The following is a 23,039-nucleotide window of genomic DNA, read 5'->3' as shown; positions in this document are numbered from 1 at the left end:
TAGGTCTAAAGTGAAAGGATTTTTGCTTTTGGGTTTTTTTTTTTTTCCTTTAGATAAAACTTTCTGAAAAACACAGGAGAATATCATTATGGCTATACATAGGTAAAAATTTCTTAAACAGAAACCACACACACACACAAAGTATACAAAGCATACAGGGAAACATTAAAAAACTGCATTTCATGAAAATTATGAACTTCAATTGGGACCAGCAGATGGTGTAATGGTTACGTCACTGGACTTCCACATAGTCAACTGCAGTTTGAGTGCTGGACTCAGAGACTTAAAACTCACACTGGGCATGTGTGCTTGTGTGCCCAAAATTCTGAGAGAATAATGGAGGAGAAGGGATTGTGGTATGGCATTCCCCCCCAGAGGGGTGATTTCGCACTTTCTGTCTCTCTGTCTCTCTCTGTCAAGTACACACACCCTACAGCAAAAATCTCTTTTTTTTAAAAAAGAGAAGAACTTCTGCTTATCAAAAAATACCACTATTATCAAAAGACAGAAAATAAGAAATGCTGGTGAAGATGTTGAGAAAGGGGGATACTTTTACACTGTTAGTGGGAATATAAATTAATGTAGCCATTATAGAAAACAGTGTGGAGGTTCCTCGAAAAATAAAAAATAGAACTACCTTATGATTCAGCAATCCCACTATTGGTTATATATACAAATAAAAAAGAATCAGTATGTCATAAATGTATTTATATTCCAATATTTATTGTAGGACTATTCATAATAGCCAAGACATAAAATCAACTTAGGTGTTCATTAACAGATAAATGGATGAAGAAAATGTGTGTATACACACATGCACACACACACACTGGAATAATATTCAGCTATTAGAAAGGATAAATTCCTGTCATTGTATGTTAAACTGGCAAGCCTGGAGGACATTGCATTAAGTGAAATAAGACAGGCACAGAAAGAGCAGTATCAGACATTCATCCTCAAATGTGGAAATTGAAAAAAATGAACTCATAGATGTGGAGAGGTGAAGAATTATTACTAAAGGGGAAGGATGGGGGAGACAGAAGGATGCTGATTAATAGAAATAAGATTACAGACAGATAATAGGAACAACTTCTAGTGTTATAAAATACAGTAGAGAGAACACAGGTAACAATTTACTGTATATCACAGAGTAACTAAAAAAGAGAATTTTAATGCTCCCAACACAAAGTAATGACAAACGGCTGAGATGACAAGTATGTTTATTATCCTGATTTAATCAATACACATTGTGATCTTATTGCAGAAAAACAGATGCTGAAGAACAAAAACATGGCACTCTGGAGAGAAAAAAGAACTCTTTTATTCCCACACGGTAGGGAACAGAAAGTTCAGGCAGCCATCAGCCTTGGGTTGCTTTAAGGTTACTCATAAGTTCAGGGCTTCTCCACATCATTCTCCCCTCTTGAGCATCCTCAATCACATTCAATGATCATCAATCAACAGAGGGGCAGTAAACGTAACTTCCCAGGTTGTGACAAGCATCTGATACTTTATAGCCTCAAGATGGGAGGTTATAAACTGTGTAATCAGATTAAGAACACATGGTCCGACATCCAGGGCCAAAATAATAACTGTTAGGGGCCCCACGAGAGCTTATTGGGTACCAGCAAAGGTGCACAGGCTGCACCTGAGGTGCTAGTTTGACCACTATAGGTGGGTGGTTGACCACCATCCTTGGCGGGCTCCTCTCAGCCCAGACTGCGGGAAAGTCTCGGGGGCTCCTGGTGGGCTTCAGGTAAAAACCTTCCTTGTTTTGCCTTCTGCTTGGGGCATTCATCCTTCTAGTGCCCATCTTACTTGCAGTAAGTGCATTGGGTTGGCCTAAGCCTAGGGCAGCTGACTTCTGACTCCCCTCTTGGACCAGGTGGGGCATCCAGTTGTCTGAGGGTGGCATCCAACAGGGCTGCTTTCTGCTTCATCCACCAGCCCACTTCCTTTTTCTCCTCACAGTCTAGATTCATGAAGACTCAATTAAGGATCTCCAGGAGTTGAGTGGCAGAAAGCCTTCCTGCTTTTAGAGTTTTCTACAGATGTAAGGGGCCAATTGGGCAACAAATGCAGCATTAATCATCCGTTGGCTTTCAGAGTTCTCTGAATCAAATGGAATATAGATCCAGTATGCTTCACAGAGCCTCTCATAAAACTGCCCTGGCAGCTTGTCTATCTTTTGAATTATTTCTGTAGTTTTTGCCATATTTGTAGGTTCTTTGCACCGTCTTTCATCCCTTGCAGGAGTGCCTCTCGATACTTGCTGAGATGGGCGTGGCTGTTCTCAGGATGGAAATCCCAGTTAGGCTTTTCATTCAGAAAGGCAGTTGTGGCCCAAGCCTCAGAATCTACCTCATCGTTGGGGTCGTGCTCTTGTAGCCATGTCTTTGCTGTTACAAGGACTCTGTTGCACTCCTCTATATTAAGAATGGTGAGGAGCAGTTGTTGGCAGTTGTCCCAAGTGGGCTGATGGGTTTAGTATAGACTCCATGAACTTATCATTGCCTGGGGCTGTTCCAAGTAAGGAGAATGTGTGTGTGGTGTTTCCAATTAAGCAAATCAGTGGTGGTAAAGGGCTCATAATAGAAGGTTGCTCTGCATTCCGTAATAGCCCATCTGTACCTATCTGCGGAGGCCCTTGGGTCTCTCAGAGGAGCATCCGAAGAGTAAGGTTGTCCCAGACTGAAGCTGCTCATCAGGTGACAATGGGTGAGGCTGGTGACCTTTCCCCTGAGAAGTCAGAGCTGTGGCTGGTCCCCAAGGCTGCTCTTCAGGATCTGGAGACACAGATGGAGGCAGAGTTTCAATCACTGGCTCAGCTGGGACAGAGAAATACGGAGATGGAGCTGCTAATGGCTCCTCTTTGGGAGTGCCTTACAAGATGGGAGCCAGAGCTGCAAGTTTCTTTTGGTCAGAGGCAGGCATGGGCAGCATGACACGAGTGGCAAAAATAATACACTAATTCTTCCCTCTTATGCAAATTTGTGCCCAAGGTGGAATGGCTTGGGATAATTGTAGCCAGGAGTCAGCATAGGAGAACTGGTTTGGATGGCCTGGGGTGCCAGTAACCACATTGTACATAACCATGTGGTGGGGAGGATAAGGGAATGGAAGTCTATCGAACTAATCGATGAGGGAAGGTGGTTTAGGTAGAGAGTGAGGCCTGTCCTCTCTGCTCCCAGTCAGAGTGGGCAGGTTTCATTCCATGGTGGTAGCCTTTGTAAGAGAGTCAAGATGGGCTCTGGGAGGACATCTTTTGTCACAGTTGAGAGGAATTCATGTCCCAGCTTCTGGAGACAGAACTTGTGACCTGACATCTACTCTGCCTATCCAACTCTATAGGGACAACTCTCCCAACAGCCCCTGTGTCCTCCCTCCCATGAACGATGCTACAAACAGACAAAGCGCAGGTGCCCAGAGAGGGGGACCAATCAGGCATCTGTCTGGTTGCATCCCTCGCAGGCTTCATTTGGCTCCTTGGCAATAAGCAATTGGATATATATATCCTCCACTGGATGACATGCATGGAGAGGGAAGGGGTCCCTAAGCATGTAATTCTGCCTTTTAGCCCTTCTGGAGCCTCCACGGAAACACAGATTTAAACAGACCCAATCATGCCCCATAGTGTGATGCACTGTGGGGCCACAAACACATTCACTCATCACAAACACTCACATTCACTCAGAGGTTATACATTCCCTCCCCACACCAACCAATTACCAGATAAACCCTGACTGTTGGTCCTGCAACCAAAGAGTATACAGGTCTCTTCCATTCTGAGTGGGTCTGACTGACAGGGCTCTACAGATCCCAGGGGGGCTTACCAGATTACCAGAGTTGACCACGGTTGATGCATCATGGTCTGGGAGTTGGTCTTTCTCTCAAACTGGAGCCTGATGTTCCAGGAACACTAGACCTTGGGGCAGGCATCACAGCTGAGGGATCCCGTCAAACGAGATGAGTGCGTGCCTATCTCTCCATACCGCAATGCCCATCCCAGGGGGAAAATGACTTGAGATAGGTGGCTCAAAAGGCTAGCCTGATTTTGCTTTCCAGCCAACACACCAAATGCTGTGGAAAAACAGATGCTGAAGAACGAAAACAAGGCACTTCGGTGAGGAAAGAGAACTCTTTTATTACACCAGCAGGCATGAAGGAGATAACACTCTGAAGCTCCAGCCCCAGCTGAGAGCTGAGCACAGTCTTTTATGGGTGAATTTGGGGAGGGGCGATTTCAGCATGTTTGGAGTGTCTTATCAGGGAAAAGGCTCAGTGTCTGCCCTCATATAGAGCTGTCAGCCTGCTCAAGGCCTCCAGCCACTGTACAGTTCAGGGGAGGGGCAGCTACCTTATGGGGAAAGAGAAAGTCCAGGCAGCTATCAGTCCTGGGTTAGCTCAAAGTTACTCATAAGTTCTGGGTGTCTCCACATCAACATTGTATGGTAAAATTACATTATGTCCCCATAAATATGCATAATTACAATATATAAACTTTTCTTTTGGAGAGGTTTTCGCTATAGGGCGTGTGCACTCGCCAGAAAGACAGAGAGAGACAGAGAGACAGAAAGCGAGAAATCACCCCCCTAGGGGGGATGGCCACGCCACAATCCCATCTCCTCCATTCTCCTCTTGGGATCTTGGGCACGCACGCACACGCGCCCAGCGTTAAGCCACTGGGTCCCCGACGCGAACCGCGGTCGACTACATGGGAGTCCAGCGACATAGCCATTATGCTAACTGCTGGTCCCGACAATATATAAACTTTTAAAAAATACCATTAAAGAATGAAAAGGTAAGTCTCATCTTGGGATAAAAGATTGCAACACATACACCCAAAAAAGGAATGCATATACAGAATATTTAAAGGCCTACAAACCAAAGAAAAGACAATCTCTGAGGGAAAAAAAATGATAAGAAACTTGAACAGACACCTAAAAATGTGGAAAAATAAACATGCTCCTTATCATTATTCTCAGAGAAATGTGAATAAAATTATAATAATATGCTATTAAACTACTCACCCAAATAAATAAGATTAAACTGACAGACAATAGCAAGTGCTGACAAAGATGTTAAGTGATTAGAACTCATATATAGCTGGTGAAAGAATAAATTGATACAAGCAATTGGTTTGTCAGTATGTACCAATCTGAAAATACTTCTAATCTATGACCTTGGAATTTCACTCCTGGCAATACCTCCTAAACAAATGGACATCCACTTTATTTCATACTTTATGAACTAAAGTATTTAGAAAGGCTTTATTCATAGTAGCTCAAAACTGGATACAATTCTAACGATAGAATGAATAAAAAAGTTGTGCTTTAGTCACACGTGGAATACCACACAGCTAAGATAAAATGTTAACTAATGCAACACACAATAAAAATTGATGAAAAAAAAACAAATGAGCACATACACTGTGGTTCCACACATGCAAAGTTAAAGAACAGGCACAATCTCTCTATAGTGATGTCAGAATACCAGTTATCTTTGTTTAATGTTGACTGTGAAAGGAAACAATGGTTCTAAAAAATACTGAAAAAATCAGAAAGGACTAGCAGATGATGTAATGATTATGTACAATAATAAATAATTTTTAAAAAATCCTTACAAAGATAAAATAAAAACAGTCTAATTTTGTATGATCAGGTTGATGTTTTAACAAATTTACCTAGTGGAATCTGCCATATCTAAAGTTCAACCATGAATAGTTCTGGGGTAATACTGTGAAATACTTCTTACTGAGTGGTCACATTCCCTCTGCTCCATGAATTCCTTGACTTTTTGGAAGGACACAGCCAGTGGAGAGAAAGAATGGTGACCAAGTTTTAATGTTCCACTCAGCCTGACTATACTTTAGATAGGTTCTTTTCTGTCTATAAGCTCTTGACCTGTCTTTGCTTATAGCATTTACTTTAGAAACCTTACAGTTGTGCCCTGCCCCCCAAAAGTAAACCCTTGTAGAAGGAAAGTGTTAAAGAATGACTATAAGAGGCTGAGAAGGATGTGAAGAGAGAGAAATGGGAGATGTTGATTAATAGACAAAATTAAAGGTAAAACAGAGAAATAATTTCTAGTGTTATAAAATACAGTAGGGAGGATATATCAGATAGTTAATAATTTACTGTATATAACTAAAAAAGATTTTGATGTTCTCACACAAAGTAATGACAAATGGTTGAGATAATGAATATACCAATTTACTCTGATTTAATCATAACATAGTGTGCTATTGTGCTGAAAATTCACATTGCATCCCTAGAAGTGTGTACAATTACTATGCATCAACAACAAAAAAAAAGAAAAAACAATATCCAGCTTTATAACCCAAAAATATCTTTCTTAAGGAACTGAAATCCATCTCCTTAAAATGTAATCATTAAGGAACTTAGTGCCCTTATCTCCCAGTCTCTATGGGAGAACAGGAGCCTTCCATAAGCACTAATTAGCAAACACAGATGACTTGAGTATATTGATCTACTTCCTCCAAAACATCCTACAATACTTTTTCGCTAGCTTACCACAGTACTTAAAACTCTCCTATTTTGTGTTTCAGTGGAGTTGAGTTCATTCTCTAGCTTCTATTGCAATAGTCTTGAATAGAGTCTTCCTTGATTATTTAACTCCAAATAATACAATTTTTCTTCAACAGCTTGCTTCTCTTAAATGTAAGGCCCAGGGCATGGCTCCAGCTCCTGGGCACTAAGGGAAATACCAATTCTAGATACTGCATATCTTCTTGACAATGTTTGTCAGGTGTTATTCCTGAAGGTCATGTCTCAGGGGACTTGGACATTGACAGTGTTCTCTAACTTGAAAACATTCCTTAAAATAGGGGCCAGCAGTTAGCATAATGGCTATGTCGCTGGACTACCACATAGTCGACCGTGGTTCGAGTCCCGGAACCGGTGGCTTAAACTCACGCTGGGTGCATGTGCATGCGTGCCCAAGATCCCGAGAGGAGAATGGAGGAGAAGGGATTGCAGCGTGGCATCCCCCCCTGAAGTGGGGGGGGGTGATTTCTCGCTTTCTGTCTCTCTGTCTCTCTCTGTCTGTCTGGTAAGCGCACACCCTCTATAGCAAAAACCTCCCCCCCCCAAAAAAAAAATTCCTTAAAATAAAACAGATTGCAGTCAAAGTTCCAAAATACTAGATCTAAATCGTGTGACTTCATTTCCAGACAGTCAACAATGTGCTAATTCATATATCCTAGTACAAATAATAGGTATGGCATATACTTTACCACGCAGAATTTTGAAGTCAAAGTCAAAACCTCAGGAAGCCAAAATCAACGCTACTACATATAGAAATTATAATCTCTGTGAATTTTTTTAACCGGATGAAGGTTAAGATGGAACTATTTCAATTCACTAATATAGATAACTGACATTTGGGGAGGCTGCTAATATCCTAGAAGTGTTATAAATAAAATATTAAGTCATCAGGAAAGTCATGAAGTATTTTTTTTTGTTTTTCTACACAAAAAATGCATCATGGCTTTCTTACAACCCAATAAATTCATATATTGGCTGGCTTATTTTACTGAGAAGAAGAAGAAAGCATTCTCAAGTTGACAAGGGAGAAGAAATGTGAACTCAGAGATATAAGAGAATAGTGGAGGAAAATAACTAATAATGCCATGTTGTTATTTTTCTTTATTTTAATTTTTGCACTATAATTTTGGAAATGTAAATGATTGAGAGAGAGAAAGAAAAAAAAGAGCAAGTTATCTTGTGAGTGATAACCAATCAATGAACAGATGGTACCAGCACAGATGTTTATGTTGTAAATAGTCTGATGTTTTATGTACCTGTAGAAATGTCCCCATAAAACCTCTTGTTGACAATAAAGTCATGGAGAATCTGAGGTGACAAATTCAAGAACTTCTATAGTTTAACTCATATCTTTTCTGAGTTGGAAAAACTTGTACAATAGAGAGAGCCGTCCAATTTACTTTTTCTTTCTAGAATTTCAGGAATTTTTAAGACATTTGAATAATTTCCTAGCCACCTTCAGTGTAATTTATATTGAGTGGACAATCAACAGAGTAGACAGAATTCAGTTTGAAAATCCATAATTCCAGGACAGGGAGTTTTTGGATCCCTGTTGGGAATGAATTTCTGGAATTTAAATGTTTAAAGATTACCATAGATTCAGACAGGACAGTATCTCTGTAAAGCTTTAGCAGAGTTCTGTTCTAAGAACCACAAAACAGGGGTTCCCACAATCTGGAGTGCCTCTCTTAAAATGTTCTGAGTCCAGCTCTGGTGTTTGGGATGGGTGGACAGAGTCAAAATTTTCTTTCCTGAGGACACTCTTTGGTCTACACTTCCCAGAAAGTTGAACAAAGGCCCCGAGGAGCCCGGAGACTTGCACTACTAGTAGGGTCATCCTAGGGCTCAATAGCCAGCCCCATTGGAGTTGGGGGAAGGGGATAATGGTAGGCAGATTGCTACTGATAAGGTATTCCTATTGTAGGACTGAAATTGGGTCCCTAGAATGGTACTGACATACTTACAAGGGTTGCCCAACTTGTTTCTTGACAGGATGCTATACACCTTAAGACTAACCCTAGCTTCAGGAGGTTTGGAAAATAATATTTTCTTCTGACTTCAATTAATGAATGTATAAAATACTTCCCATAGAGAGATGAGAGGATTGTGTATAATTATTACCAAGAGAAAGGGGAAAAAAAAAACCCAGCAATTGAAAGAGAGAGACAGAGGATGAGAAAGAGATTGATTGGCTCCTGTTGGTACAAAATGACCATGATACGGGCATCATAATTAGTAGTGTAACAAACAAAATTATAACTTATAATGTTTAGGTTATTTGCCCTTGTTAACACAGTTATTGATTCTTTCCACTATCACTAGGATGTAACTGGACCAGCATTGGATTCAAGAAGCAAACCCTGAATCAGAAAAAAAAACATAATGATACAAAGAAATATTCAATTGACCAACAGGTCCTATGTCCAGGAACATGATAGACACCCTTGTCACTATGAGCACCCAGAGACCGACAAATGCATGACACAGAAGAGCCTTCCCCACAAAGGCACTTTTGAAGCTGTACTTTGGTAGTGGTTCTATGCATTGACTCCTTCCTGTTCACATACTATGCACTTTTCAAGGACCAGAGTGATCTGATTACAGGTATACCAACACTTGGTGAACCATGAGTTAGCCAGAAACCCAAATTGAGAAACCTAATGTGTCTCAAAAATTTGTTCTATTATTCTGGATCATTAAAGAAATGCATATTTTTGTCAGTATCTTAAAATTGCAGAATCCACATTAGTTTTACATGTGAATTCAGAGAAAATTACAAGAAATTAGCAAGGAAATCAAAGAGAATTATTTAGAGGCAAAAACCTTCAAGAAATTTCCTAAATAATCATATGACTGACTTACTCATTGAAATGAGTAAGAAATGATCATTTCTCTTTAATGAAATTAAATTAGGAAGAATGGGAAACTTCTTGGAAGTAATAATTTTCAAACTACTCTTTAATCTTTAAAGAAAGTGGCTCTTGAATAATTTTTCACCAACATAGGAAAAATGATGCAAAATGCCCTGTGGGTAGCAATGACCTAGGTTAGGTGACTCCATGGTTCGCTCTTTTCTTGCATTTAGATTTTACAGTAACTGGTCACACTATACAAAATACAGAATTCATAAAGCATCTTTAAAGCAGCTCTTACAGCTGTTTTCTCCAGCCTATCATCCTTCTACATTTTTGCTTTCAAGTCCTTTCAAAAAAACTTGATGATTCATGAACAGTGTACTAAAGCAGTTCCCTACCTTATGTGGCAAGTGTCTCTTGACGTTACTCTGCAGGATAATTAAGCTCAATGCAGATAGGAGCAGAACTAAGGTTAATTTTTGTTGTATTGTAGAATGGTTAATTATTGGATTTCTTCTACTTCTCCAACCAGACATTATATGTATGAGTGCACCTTATTTTTCAGATTGGGTGGGTCCAATCCTTCTCCAGGTGGGACATGGGAAAGAACAATTCTTGACCCATCTGCAATCAAAGCAAATTGTTTCAGGCTTATGATTTTCATAAAAAACTAAAATAGTTGAATATTAATGCTAATTATTAATACAATCACTTTTTAAAAGAGATTTTTGGTAAAGGGCATGTGCACTTACCAGAAAGACAGAGAAAGAGAGAGACAGAAACTGAGAAATCACCTCCTTGGGGGATGGCCTTGCCACAATCCCTTTTACTCCATTCTCCTCTAAGGACTTTGGGCACGCATACACATGCACCCATTGTGAGTTTTAAGTCAGCAGGTCAAGGAATTGAACTGCGATGGACTATGTGGGAGTGCAGCAAAACAACCATTATGTATGCCATCTGATGGTCCCAGTAGAATGATTATTTTTAAAGTCTTAAATGCCACAGGATGATTTAGAGAACACAAATACAAGTATAATTAGTACTGATTTCTTTATCCCTATAATTCACTATCCTCATGTAGAAAATTTTGGTATTAATTTCCAAAGCCAGAAAGAAAAGATTCAAAACTATGTATGTCTTTACTTAAAAGGAAATAAAACACAGCTTATAACTTGGAATATACATATTTTAGGATCACAAAGCAAACTATTATCAATTTAATTTAACAGAAGACATTCCAGCTACATAATTAAAACCAGTACACGTAAGAACTGTTTTCTCTTCCATATTCCAAATCAACTCTTGTGATATTTATGGAGCCCCATATTATTTTAGGCTGATATACCCCTCTTTATATATAAGCCAGCATAACCATTTGTTGGACAAAGGAGTACCTCAGTGTTCTATGTCCCCATTATTTTGTTTTTTGAGTGGAAAATGAAATTAAGGGATGAGAGTTTTATTTCTGTGTTCACTAGTGGAGATTTTTAAGGAGGCATTAGATGGCTATCAGGAAACAGTAAGAAAGATAGAAGGGGAATATTGCTATGATGGCCCACTTACACTCCAGCTCCTCACAAAATCTGAAGTAAATAATACATGTATCATTAATGCAATGTGAAATTGGATCAATTTAAGGTATGCACCAAAGGTCCAAGTTTTCTTCAATGACAAAAGTGGGGTAAAACTGTTCATAGATTTCCTGCTTCACCTAGATTCTGGAGTATAATGTTGTAAAATCAATGGTAGAGGCATGCTCAGGGATTTGTAAGAGTGTAAAGAACGGGCAGTAAGTCCCTAAAAATAATAATTATCATTAATACACAGGAGAAAGAAACCGGTCAAGGAGTACTTTGAATTGAGTATTCAAAGTATGGAACTGACAAAGAAAAGTTTTATTTCTGCTTTTCAGAATGTGAAGATTAACCTCAGTCATCAAGTAAATGTGGAACAATCAGGAGAGATGGAAAGTATGACAAGCAGACACATACGCAGGGGAGGTGCTTATTTTTCAGGGAAGACTCTGAGGGCAAATGTAGGAATGAAGACCTCAGTCCACAAATGCATAACTACTGAAAGGTCAAGAGTGCCACACCATGGAAGCCTGAGTAGACCCACTACCTTTAGAAAGGATATAGTGGATCCTCTTTCTATGGGTGCCACCACAGACTAGGTGCTTAAAGCAAAAAAATGTATTCCTCACAATTCTGGAGGCTAAAAGTCTGAGACTAAGGTGTTGGCAGAATTGGGTTATTCTGAGGCCTCTCTCCTTCACTTGAAGATGACTATCTTCGGGACCAGCAGTTAGCGTAATGGCTATGTTGCTGGTAGTCGACCACGGTTCACTTCCCGGACCCAGTGGCTTAAAACTCATGCCAGGAGTGTGTGCATGCATGCCCAAGATCCCGAGAGGAGAATGGAGAAGGGATTGCAGCATGACCATCCCCCCTGGGGGGTGATTTCTCACTTTCTGTCTCTCTGTCTCTGTCTGTCTGGCGAGCACACGTGCCCTATAGCAAAAAAAAAAAAAAAAACCTATTCAAAAAAAAAAAAAGATGACCATCTTCTTCCTGAGTATTTACTGAGTATTCATGTCATCTTCCCTTTGTGCCCATCTGTGTCTTCATCTCTTCTTTTAAGGACACCAGTCCTATTGGTTTAAGGCCCGCCATATTGAACTGATTTTGACTTAGTTGCCTCTTTAAAGATCCTATCTCCAAATACAGCCACATTCTAAGGTTCTGAGGGGCTAGGGGTTCAACATATGCATTTGAGGAGACACAATTCAGCCTATAACAGATGGTTAACTTCTGTGTGAATTTTAAGTCTTTTTCCAGAGGTCAAAGTTGGGCTATTCCTTAATTGTATGTAAATGACCAAGGATCACTGGGAAAGTGATGACATGTTTTTCTATGTCTTTAGATGCAAAAATGCATCATGACTTCCTTGAAGATCCAGTATAATAGATATGTTGGCTGGTGCAGACAAAATTACAGAAAAAATTAAAAGGTACATATACATCTTCAGGAAACAGTGAGTGAGGCTTGAACAAAGAATTCAGACACAAGAAAGGCAACTCTGACTGAAAAAGACAGATTAAGGACAGACTTTGGAGAGCCTTGGATACAAGTCTAAAAAATGCAGAATTGGTCAAAAGAAAGTATGAAAGGATTTTAAATAAAGGAGTACCAGGAACAAAACAGCTCTTCCTGAAGCTTAAATTGATAGCATTATGTAGGGTGAATTGGTGATAGAAAAAAATGGAATTTCACAGAAAAAAGAAACCAAGTGATGTGTTTTGAATGAAATGGTGGCTGTGAAAATGGGGGATGGGTACAGTGGAAGGAAAATTACACTGAAAATGAGAAGGGAAAAAAAAGATGAAATGTGTGTGTGTGTGTGTGTGTGTGTGTGTTTCCTGGATTGCTATAGAATGTGCTGGAGACGGAGGGAGTGAGAAATCATCCCCGGGGTGGGGGAGTGTGTGTGGGGGGATAGCCACACTGCAATTCCTTCTCTATTCTCCTCTTGGAATTTCAGGCATGCATGCACATGTGCCTGGCATGCTTTTGAAGCTGTCATGCCAAGAACTTGAACTGCAGAGCCAGTCATATGGGAGCCAGCTGCCCTAACCTCCATGCGACCTGCTGCCTCAATAGATGAAATATAATAACAAATTGGAGCTGAAGAACTAGTGAGAAGGAGGAATAAAATATAATACCAAAATGAAAGCCCAATTTATTCATCACTGTCCTTCATAACAAACAGTGTTCTTATTTTTCCTCTTTAAATACCTAATTAAATTGTCACTTAAAAAATAAGGGGCAACATTTTTTCTGTTGTTAGATGTCTGTTTATTAACTGATTTGCTTTTGCAGAGCTGTGAATATTATTTAGAGAGGATACCTCCTTTCCCTTCAGAACAGTCTTTCATTCAGTGAAATGTTGAATTACTAACAAAAGCTTACTAATTACATTGGCTGTGATGGCCACTATTAAAACATGATGGCCAACATAATTGGCCCAAAAGTAACTGCTAATGTCTCATTCATAGATGACACACAGCTTAATTTTATTGTTTCCAATTTCAAAAACACAGTGCCTTCCACTCCTGTTATCCATCTGGCAGTCCCTGCCTATGTAGCTTCCCTCACTATGCTGCTCCTGCAACTCTCTCCATTGGCTCTTGAATTAAAAGTGGTTGTGATAGGAAGTGTACCCACATCTTTGCTCTAACTAGTAGGGGTTTAGAGACAGTTTCTTGGCCATAGATGATTTAGGTTCCCATGTGCCTAAAATAAACTTGCAAGTCATAGGCTGCCTCAGTATTCATCTTCTCCTTCTCCCCTGTCTCGGCCACTTTCCTCTGCCAGAGAAGCACATAGGCATGCCTGTGTATACACACATCACAAACACGCCCACGACCGCACATAAACTCTTGCCAGTTTGGCCCAATAGTTGGCTGTGACCATCTACTTCAGCTTTCTCAATCAAAACTTTCATTTCCATCTGATATTAGAGTTCTGCCCTAACCTCAGCCCCTCTGTGGTTAGGATCCTTATGCCCTGAACTGCTCTGGATAATCCCTCCCTTTCTTTTAAAAGCTTGGTCCTGCACTTGATGCTAGATGGGACCAGATGGTAGCACAGTGGTAAAGCAATTAGACCTGCATGGGGAGGTCCCAGCTTCATGTTCAAGTGTCTCCTGATACACAACAGGTGCATGAATATGTGCCCAGGATCTGAGCTGGCTGAAGCTAGGGGTGGACTGTGGTGTGAAGATCCTGTTGGGAGTGTGTTCCTCCTTCTCGTTTTCTCTCACTGTCTCTCAGAAGAAAGAAAGAAACGAACTTCAAACACGTTTAAATAACAATCCTAGACACTAATTGCGGTCATCCTGTGAACTAACTAGACCACAATCGCCCACCTGAACTGCAAGTATTTCTGACTACTTTGTCAGGCTACCAGTTTCCATCTACCAGATTAGGATTCTTTTTTTCTAGTTTATTTTCAGTTTTATTTTTCTACTGCATAATTCTTTTCTTCTCTGACTTCCTTTTAAATAGAGATTATATTATATGATCCCTTATATAGTCACCTAAAGAAAGGAGAACATAAAACCTTTATCCAGAGCATCTAAAATAAGAGCTGCATTTAAAAACATATAGGAAGCTGCCACGCTAAAATTGAATGTCTACCAGAGCTGTATAGTATACATACACAGATTTTATGGGGCCAAAAAAGTTATCCAATTGGGACATAATTTAGGCAAATATAAGCAAAATCACAACTACAAAATGAGGTATAAGCAAAAATTCCATTTAGAAAAGAAGATAAATTTCCTATTTGTAAAAACTGACAAATACATTATTATAAATTTAAAAGCCAAATCAGAATTCTTACATATCTAAAAAGATGACCTGATCACACTCCTTTGATTAATCCCTTGGGGAGTAGCTCATGTTCCACATAGACTCTTATGAATCTTCGTTTCTGAAGTCACAGTGGGTCTCAGAGCTGAGCCTATATGAATTACGACACTAATTCATCTTGAGATTTAAACCCAGTCCAGTTCACCAGCGAAGAGGGAAAGTTCACTCCCCACATAGTCGCAACTCTAGTTTATTCTCAAAATACTCATAAGGACATTATTATGGATAGTCAAGTAATCAATATTTTAAAACTAATAACATCAAGACACAACAGTAACAATCCTGAGAAGTAATTAGCACTTTCAAAATAAGAGCAACCCATAAATTCAGTGTCTTCAAACTGTAACGTGTAACATGGAAGGCTTTAGTTATTGAAAGAAGAAACAAAGAACTCAAATTTTTCATTATGGAAACATACTTCATTAGTTTTTACAGTAGAATCATATAAGTCAGGAGCTATAATTTTCTAGAATTGTCTTGACTCTGCATATCAATTTAAAGCCTCCAGGGTGAAAAATTCCAAAAAAAAAAACAGTTGTCAAAAAGCATTGTTATGTACTTTGAAAGTCTATTTTACTTTGCCTTCCAAATGAGACTTGTGTAATTAATCAAATCCATTTAGCTCTACATTTTTTTTATGAGAAGACACTAAAAAAGTATAAAGGACCAGGAAATTTGAACCAAAAGACCTGTTATATCAATCAGAATTTACTTGAAAATGAAAAAACTCACTCTGGGTTTTTTGTAAAAGAAATTTTTTAAAAGACAGGAGGGGATTCTGTAAAAGAATTTTGTAACTGGCAGAATCCCTGGTAGTGGTGGAGAACCACACTGCCTTGCTGTGTACACCTAGGCACTCTAGGCCAGCATTGTTCAGTCATGAGAACAGCTAGCATGGAAGGACTGGGCTAGCAGTCCTCACAGAGGCCACCACCTTGTGCTTAACATTGGTCCTACTGGAGAATATAATCAAGAAGATCTGATGCGGCACCCTACACACCCACCCTCACCACTGTACTTGCTTCTTAGTTACAGCCACAAATAGCTTGTGTCTGCCTCAAAGCTTACACTGTTTTATCAGTTTCTTAGAAGATAGGCCACTTGCCTGCACTGTAAACTGCACGGGATTTTGAGAAAGCTGAGAAAGGTTATTTTCAGCTTCCCAACCTCTGTAGTGGAGGAATGCAAGGAAAGAACTAGAATGGACGTCCAGCAAGTCAACTTCCAGTTCCAGTCACAGTCTGTTCCTCTATGTACCCAACATTCTTTCACACTTTTTTCTCCTAACTATACTTCTAAACAACAACACAAACCAGCACACCCCTCCCTAACTTACTGCAGCTTTGCCTTATTCAAATAGAGACACTCTTACCTCCTTCCCCAAAAGGTGAACAGTACAGTATGGCTCTCTAGAAGATTAAAAAAATATGTGAAAGTGTTATTTAACCAAAGCAGATATGAACCAGGAATTCATGACCGGAAAGACCCATGAGGTTTGCCAAGAAGGAAGGGTCGACTATGGGTGACATCACCAGGAGACATCTAAGTTTGTTCAAAAGACTTTCATCAGAATGGGCTTTCATAGTGAATGCTTCCTACCCAAATTTTCTATCAGTCTTTATATACAAATGAAGGGTTGAAGCTTGCAGTTCTGAGTAGACAAGTCAAGCAGCAGTCCCACTGATCTATATGAAACTAGTACTGTTGTGATTTTTTGTTGTGCTGCAATGAACCTCCAGGCTCCCTCTCTGCAGTGGAGTTCAACCTTATAGTTCACTTGGTCTTACCAGAGCATTCAGCCCCCAAGCAAACCTACAAAACAGCAGTCAGCACCATGTCTCTGCCATCTAGTCTGGTGCTTGCTGTTTATTAAAGTGTCTAGTAGGTAGCAAACATAGGTTAAATAAAATGTATCTGATAGGTTGCCATTAAAATAACTTCTGGATATAGAATAAAATGGAAGAGGAAGGGCAGCTGCCAGGTTACTGGAGTAGGTACAAGGAACCCAGAGGCAGCGGTTAAATGAAGGTGATTCTGGGGAGTTGACATGAGAATCCTCATGTGGATCAGCCCAGCCATTAAGGGAATCCAGGAAACAGCAGAAAATACCGCACAAATCCCAGGGGCCCTTGCAAGAATCCATTAGGCAGTATTGTCCAATGACCTCAATAATCTATACTCTTGAGGTATTGTAGTACAGTGGAAACAGGATGATGTTCTGGAGTCATACAAATATAAGTACAAACCCAGCCCTGCAACTTACTAGCTTTATGACCATGGGCGGGTACCTCAAATATAGTCTCCTCATCAGTAAATTACATGTTAGCAAAGCTGCACAGTACTTATGAGAGATAATGTACATGAGTAATAATGCCCAGGGCCAGCCAGGTGGTTCAGTGTTTAAGGGAGCTGGATCCCACATGGTCAACTTCATGGTTGGAATCTGGACCTATAGGCTTCAAAAACATGCTCACTCAGTGCATGTGCATATGAGCCCAAAATCCTGAGAGGAGTATGGGGGAGAAGGGATTGTGGCATGGTCATCCCCCCTGGAGGGTTTTCTCTCTCTCTCTCTCTCTCTCTTTCTCTCTCTCTCTTTCGTCTTCTTCTTCTTTCTGGTGACTGCATATACTCTATAGCAAATTTGCATATACTCTATAGCAAATTAAAAAAAAAAGATAAAATGTACAGCATGTGAGGCATGCTCATAAATAGTACATCCTACTACCACCAGGAACCATGTGAAATGTTTTACATGCCTTATCTCCTAATATCCTAGGACAATTCTGTGACACAGTTTATTATTATTATGTCTGTTTTACTGATGAGACAACTGAAGCTTAGAAAGTTAAGTAGCTTGTTCAATATCTCAGCTATTAAATGGTGGAATTAAGGTTCAAATACTTGGGATCTTACTCTAGAACTTATTCTTAATTATTTATCTCCATGTCTTCTAAATAAAGGTAGCTATAAGAACAGGAAGAGATTCTCTCAATCTTACTCTCAAACATAATCTGAAATATATAAAAAATTGCTTACATTAATATTCTCTAAGCAGTAAAGATGGAAGTGCAAAAACCTTCTGTCAGGACTAGCAGATGGTAAAATGGCTGTCACTGAACTCCCTAGTCAACTGTGGTTCAAGTCCTGGACCCTGCAGCTTAAAATTCACACTTGGTGGGTGTGCGTGTGTGACCAAGATCCTGAGAGGAGAATGGAGGAGAAGGAATTGAAGCATGGCCATCCCCCTATGGGGTGATTTCTCATTTCTCATTTTCTGTCTCTCTGTAGAGTGCATGTGCAAAAAAAAAAAAAAAAAAAAGCTTTCTGTCAATACTGATACAATATTAATATTTTCTGGCCAAAAGGCAGATCTGCTCTTACCTTGCAAATGAAAACCACTAATCCAATGCATATCTAAAGCAAACAGAAGAAAAAGAGAGGAGAAAATTACAAAGCACAAGATTTGTGCAGAACAGCCCCCTGGGAATTGTAGACACCTCAAAGCAGAATAAAACTCAGTAAAAGGATTTCTAAACCGAGAGACTCAGCGAAGCATTAAGAGACTGGTCCCAAGAGCTCATCACAGTTTAAGAACCAGAGTGATAAGGATCAGACAGAGGGACTATTTAGAGCCCCAGAGAAATAGAACAAATCACACATGAAATCTCTTCATAGACACAGAAATCATTCTCAGGATGCTGGACTCAGTACAAAGCCTAGGCAACACTAATGGAAGCTCTTTATGCCTCAGAAGAGCAATGATGCTCAAATTCATAATGAAAATGCCCTCTGGGGGCTGACAGATGGTGTGGTGGTTATATCGCTGGACTCCCACATGGCCAACCATGGTTCGAATCCCAGATCAAGTGGCTCGAAACTCAGGAAGAGAATGGAGGAGAAGGGATTACAGTGTGGCCACCCCTTCTGAAACTTGATTCTCTCTCTCTCTGCAAACAAATGTGTCCTAAGGCTAAACACCTCCCACCGACCCACTCCCATACACATATACATATAAAATACCCGCTTATGAAAGGTCAGTAAATCTAGCTCCCAAATGCAACTCTGTGACCAATTAGTGATCTGATACTTAAACCAGCGGCTATTTATTTTTGCCTCCATTGCCTTGACGGCCTCCAGAGTAGATGACCCAAGCAGAAGGAAGTGTATAAGAATCCAGGTCAGGGCAGCTAGCCCCAGGTAATGCCTAAATGCAGGTCCTACAAAGTAGCAAAAGTGAAGCTGGTCCTTTAAACCTGGTGTTGGGGGTGGGGGGACTGGCAAACTGCAAAAATCGTGAGGAAGATGACCTTCTAGTTTATGCCTGGCATTAATTTGAAGACTGTAAGACTATAAATCAATTTTAAATAGGTTATGAATAGTCAGCTTGAAGGAAGAAAACAAATGTCCTTGTATGAACATTTACTCTATTTTGGATCAAAGGGCAGACACTAAGAATGTGAAGGGGAAAATACTCTCTGGAAAAAGACAAAAAAGAAGATTCATTTGCCAAAAATATTGTTTGGGGGAAAAGAATCATCTGTATTTATCTTTCTTGTTATCTTATTTATCAGACAAACTCTTACCCTGTATTTTGCAGTATTTCCTATCTCTGACCTTGACACCTTAATCCTCAGGTTCCTAGTGGTGAGATGAAGCAAGCACTGAAGTTGGACTCTGGTTCTAGACCTGTCCCTGCCACACACAGAGAATGTAGTGGACATGTAGATGAACTGCCCAGTCCTTCTTCAAGGGAAGCTTTGCTGCTCAGCTGCTAGGAGTATTCTCAGCAGGCAACCTTCAGCTATCAGCTCCAGAGAACACCCCATGCTACATGCCTGATGAACCTCTATAACTGATTCCATTTTACTTTGCAATGAAAACAAAATTCCTTTTCAGGGCCTAACGTCCTCACAAGCCATGTTCTCTAGTTATCCCTCCAACCCCAGGTACATGTTCTAACATAAATTAAATTTTTTTAATGGATTAATAAAAAAAAAAAGACACAAGAACTTGCTTCCTCTCTACCATGTGAGGACACAAAAGAAATGGCACCTGCAACAAGAAAGTGGTTCCTCACAAGAACCTAGTCATACTGACATCTTGATCTTGGACTTCCCAGCCTCTAGAACTACAAGAAATAAATGTTTGTTGTTTAAATGACCCAGTCTATAGTACTTGTTATAACAGTCTAAGCTAAGACACCTTCTGAGAATACGAAAGACAATGTTTCATGTCTCTTACAGTAAGGTAATGACATGTGACTGGCCTATATGTCAGCGAGAGACATAATATTTCTCCTTGTATTTCTGTGGTGCTTCTGGAATTGCATGTTGAAATGAACTTTGTGTGAGGATAGCAGAGCAAATAGATAAGCAGAATATTTGAGAAAAAGGCCATTACTGCTTGAGCTACTGAGATCTGAGGGGTATGCATTATAGCAGCATAACCTAGCCTACCCTGAATGAAACAGAAATTGGTACCAGGAAGAGTAATCCATTTTTTGTAGTCTTGACACACTTGATAAAATTATTTACCTATGATAATTTGGATAATTTTTAGCTTTAGTAGAAGTGGATGGGAATCAGAACAGCAGCTGTGTGCCCACTGGCTGCTACTGGCTTCATTAGACAAGGTGTTATCAGTTTAACAGGGCTGCTGCAGCAATCTACCACAAAGTGGGTGCTTAAACAACAGAAATTAGTTATGCCATGGTTCTGAAGTTAGAAGTCTGGGAAAAAGGTGCCTGGAGCATTGGTTCCTTCTGAGGGCTATAAGGAAGAATCTGTTCCATGCCTCTCTCCTGCCTCCTGGTGGTTTGCTGGCAGTCTTTGGTATTCCTTGGACTGTATTAATAGATATATCACCTCTCATTGCTTTTGTCTTCACATAGCATTCTCCCTTTCTCTGTGTTCAAATTTTCCCTTTAAAAAAGACATCAGCCATATTGGATTAGAGCCCAACCTAATGACCTCATTTCAAGTTGATTACCTTTGTAAAGATCTGTTTCCAAATAAGGTCACATTCTGAGGTACTGATGGCTAGGACTTCAATACATCTTCTTAGAAGGGCACAATTCAACCATAACATTGAGTATTATAAAAAGGAAATAAAATCAGGAAAGAATCAGCCACAATGTAAGCAAAAACATAGAGCAATAGAGAGTCTGCAATGTAGGAACCTGTAAGTTTGAAAGAGATGCTGCTTTCTAAGCTTAAGGAGTAAAAACTAAAGTTAGGAAATGTCATGAGTAAAATAAGACAATTAAAACTTCATACTGCAGCAAGAATTAAATGGGATTAGCTGTCTCATCCATTGTTAAAATCTTTGAATAGATTTAGGTGGCACCCAGAAAATTGTGTCAGTTGGGAGGAAAAAATGGTTTGCCATAAAGCAGGCTCAATGAATGATTCTGTCAAAGAAGCCTGATAGACCCAGAATATCCACAAATTAAATTAAATAAGGGAGAAGAATTAGGGTGGGAAAGCAGAAACATAATAAATATAGCAAGAATGTCTAGAAAAGAACTATGGGTGTGGCTATTGGCACATGGCAATTGCATTAAAATAAATAAAAAGTTTATCAGGTTATTAAAAAAACTGAATGCCATAAAAGCAAAAATTATGAACATTAAAGAGAACTCAGGAGTCTCAAACATCTGCAAGCAAAAAATGAGCTGAGAAAGTTGCTCAGAGCACAAGAGAATATATTGTCCAATGCCCACTTCCTTGTGTCCAAAAAGAATATTAGGAAAAACAAGAATGTGAACCCAGGGGGTATGGAGACCAATAGAGTGGGAGTTCCACCCAGAGAGTCAGTAATAGTCTCTGTTTCCAGATATATACCCATACCTGCTGTATAAGCCACTGCCATCCCCTTACCCTTGATTGGGACTACCATGCATTATTTAGATAGCCTGGACTTGGAGCTTGATGTCACAACGAAAGGCAACTTTCAGATTGTGACTGTCAGGGAGTCGTAAGTGTACACCATGCATAACAGAGCAAACCAAATATGTGATGAACATGTAGACAAATCGTGATCATTACTAGTATTGCTCACTGTTAACTAGTTATCTATTTCTTCGGAATGACTGAAAAACTCTACTGACTCGTCCATTGTGGGAGTGTGGCTGTGAAATTAGGAAACATGAGTGATGTGGTCATTTCCACATTAGAGTACTGGTGTAAGACCCTCCAGAGGTCTTTTCCCTTTTCTTTTGCTAGGCTTATTATGGAAGCCCATGTCAAGCTGAGAGGTACTCATGAGCCTGAATTCTGGAGAGAGAATAACATGGAGCAGAGCCTCCAAAACCAACTCAAGGTGAACAGGTAGTCCAAGCAAAACAAATTTAAAAATACAGAAATAAAAAATTTTGCTTTAAAACAAGAATTGCATGTCTTGATATTTACCCAAATGAGTTGAACATTTAAATCTACATCAACTCCTGCACACAGATGATTATATGGCAACCTCAACCATAATTGCTAAAGCTTGGAAGCAACCAAGATGTCTTTCAGTGGAATAAGTAGTAGAGCATCCATGAGGAAGAAAGGAAATATCAAGCCATGAAAATACATGAAAGAAACTTCAAAACACGTTACTAAATAAAAGGAGACAATTTGAAAAGGTTGCATACTATATGATTCTAACTATATTACATACTGGAAAAGGCAAAACTATCGGTGCATTTTGTTTTGTATTTTTTGTTTGTTTGTTTTGGGGGGGGTTGGAGAGGTTTTTGCTGTAGGGTGCGTGCACTCGCCAGAAAGACAGAGAGAGACAGAGAGACATAAAGTGAGCAATCACCCCCCGGAAGGGGAATGGCCACACCACAACCCCTTCTCCTCCATTCTCCTCTCAGGATCTTGGGCACACACGCACACACTCCCAGCGCGAGTTTAAGTCACCAGGTCCAGAACTCGAACCGCAGTCAACTACATGGGGAGTCATTACACCAACTGCTGGCCCCAGGATGCATTTTTAAAAGAAGTGTTTTCCAAGGGGTAGAAAGGAATAAGTGGAACACAGGGGATTTTTAGGGTTGTGAAAATCATTTTGTGTGGTACTGTCATGGCAGGTATAAGTCATTACATATTTAGCAAAACTGAGAGAATAGATAACATAAATCATTAATCCTACTGTAAACTGCACTTTAGTTAATAATAAGGTATCAATATTGGT

General features: G+C 39.8%; 1 long non-coding RNA gene across 1 annotated transcript in view; it reads right to left on the bottom strand.

Annotated features, from left to right (window-relative positions):
* Positions 1 to 1,224: 1,224 nt before the first annotated feature.
* The window catches only part of LOC114008164 (uncharacterized), an 85,777-nt gene continuing 63,962 nt past the window's right edge, over positions 1,225 to 23,039 (bottom strand). The window contains exons 3-4 of the long non-coding RNA XR_003549723.1: positions 3,834 to 4,097; positions 1,225 to 2,786 (exon numbers count right to left, since the gene is read on the bottom strand). This is a non-coding gene — a long non-coding RNA (uncharacterized LOC114008164). The remainder of the gene's footprint in view (positions 2,787 to 3,833; positions 4,098 to 23,039) is intronic.

Source organism: Tupaia chinensis, unplaced genomic scaffold (genome assembly GCF_000334495.1).
Source record: "Tupaia chinensis unplaced genomic scaffold, TupChi_1.0 Scaffold000037_5, whole genome shotgun sequence".
Lineage (NCBI taxonomy): Eukaryota > Metazoa > Chordata > Mammalia > Scandentia > Tupaiidae > Tupaia > Tupaia belangeri.
The sequence above is the reverse complement of the archived record's forward strand: the minus strand, read 5'-3'. Positions and strand labels throughout refer to the sequence as shown.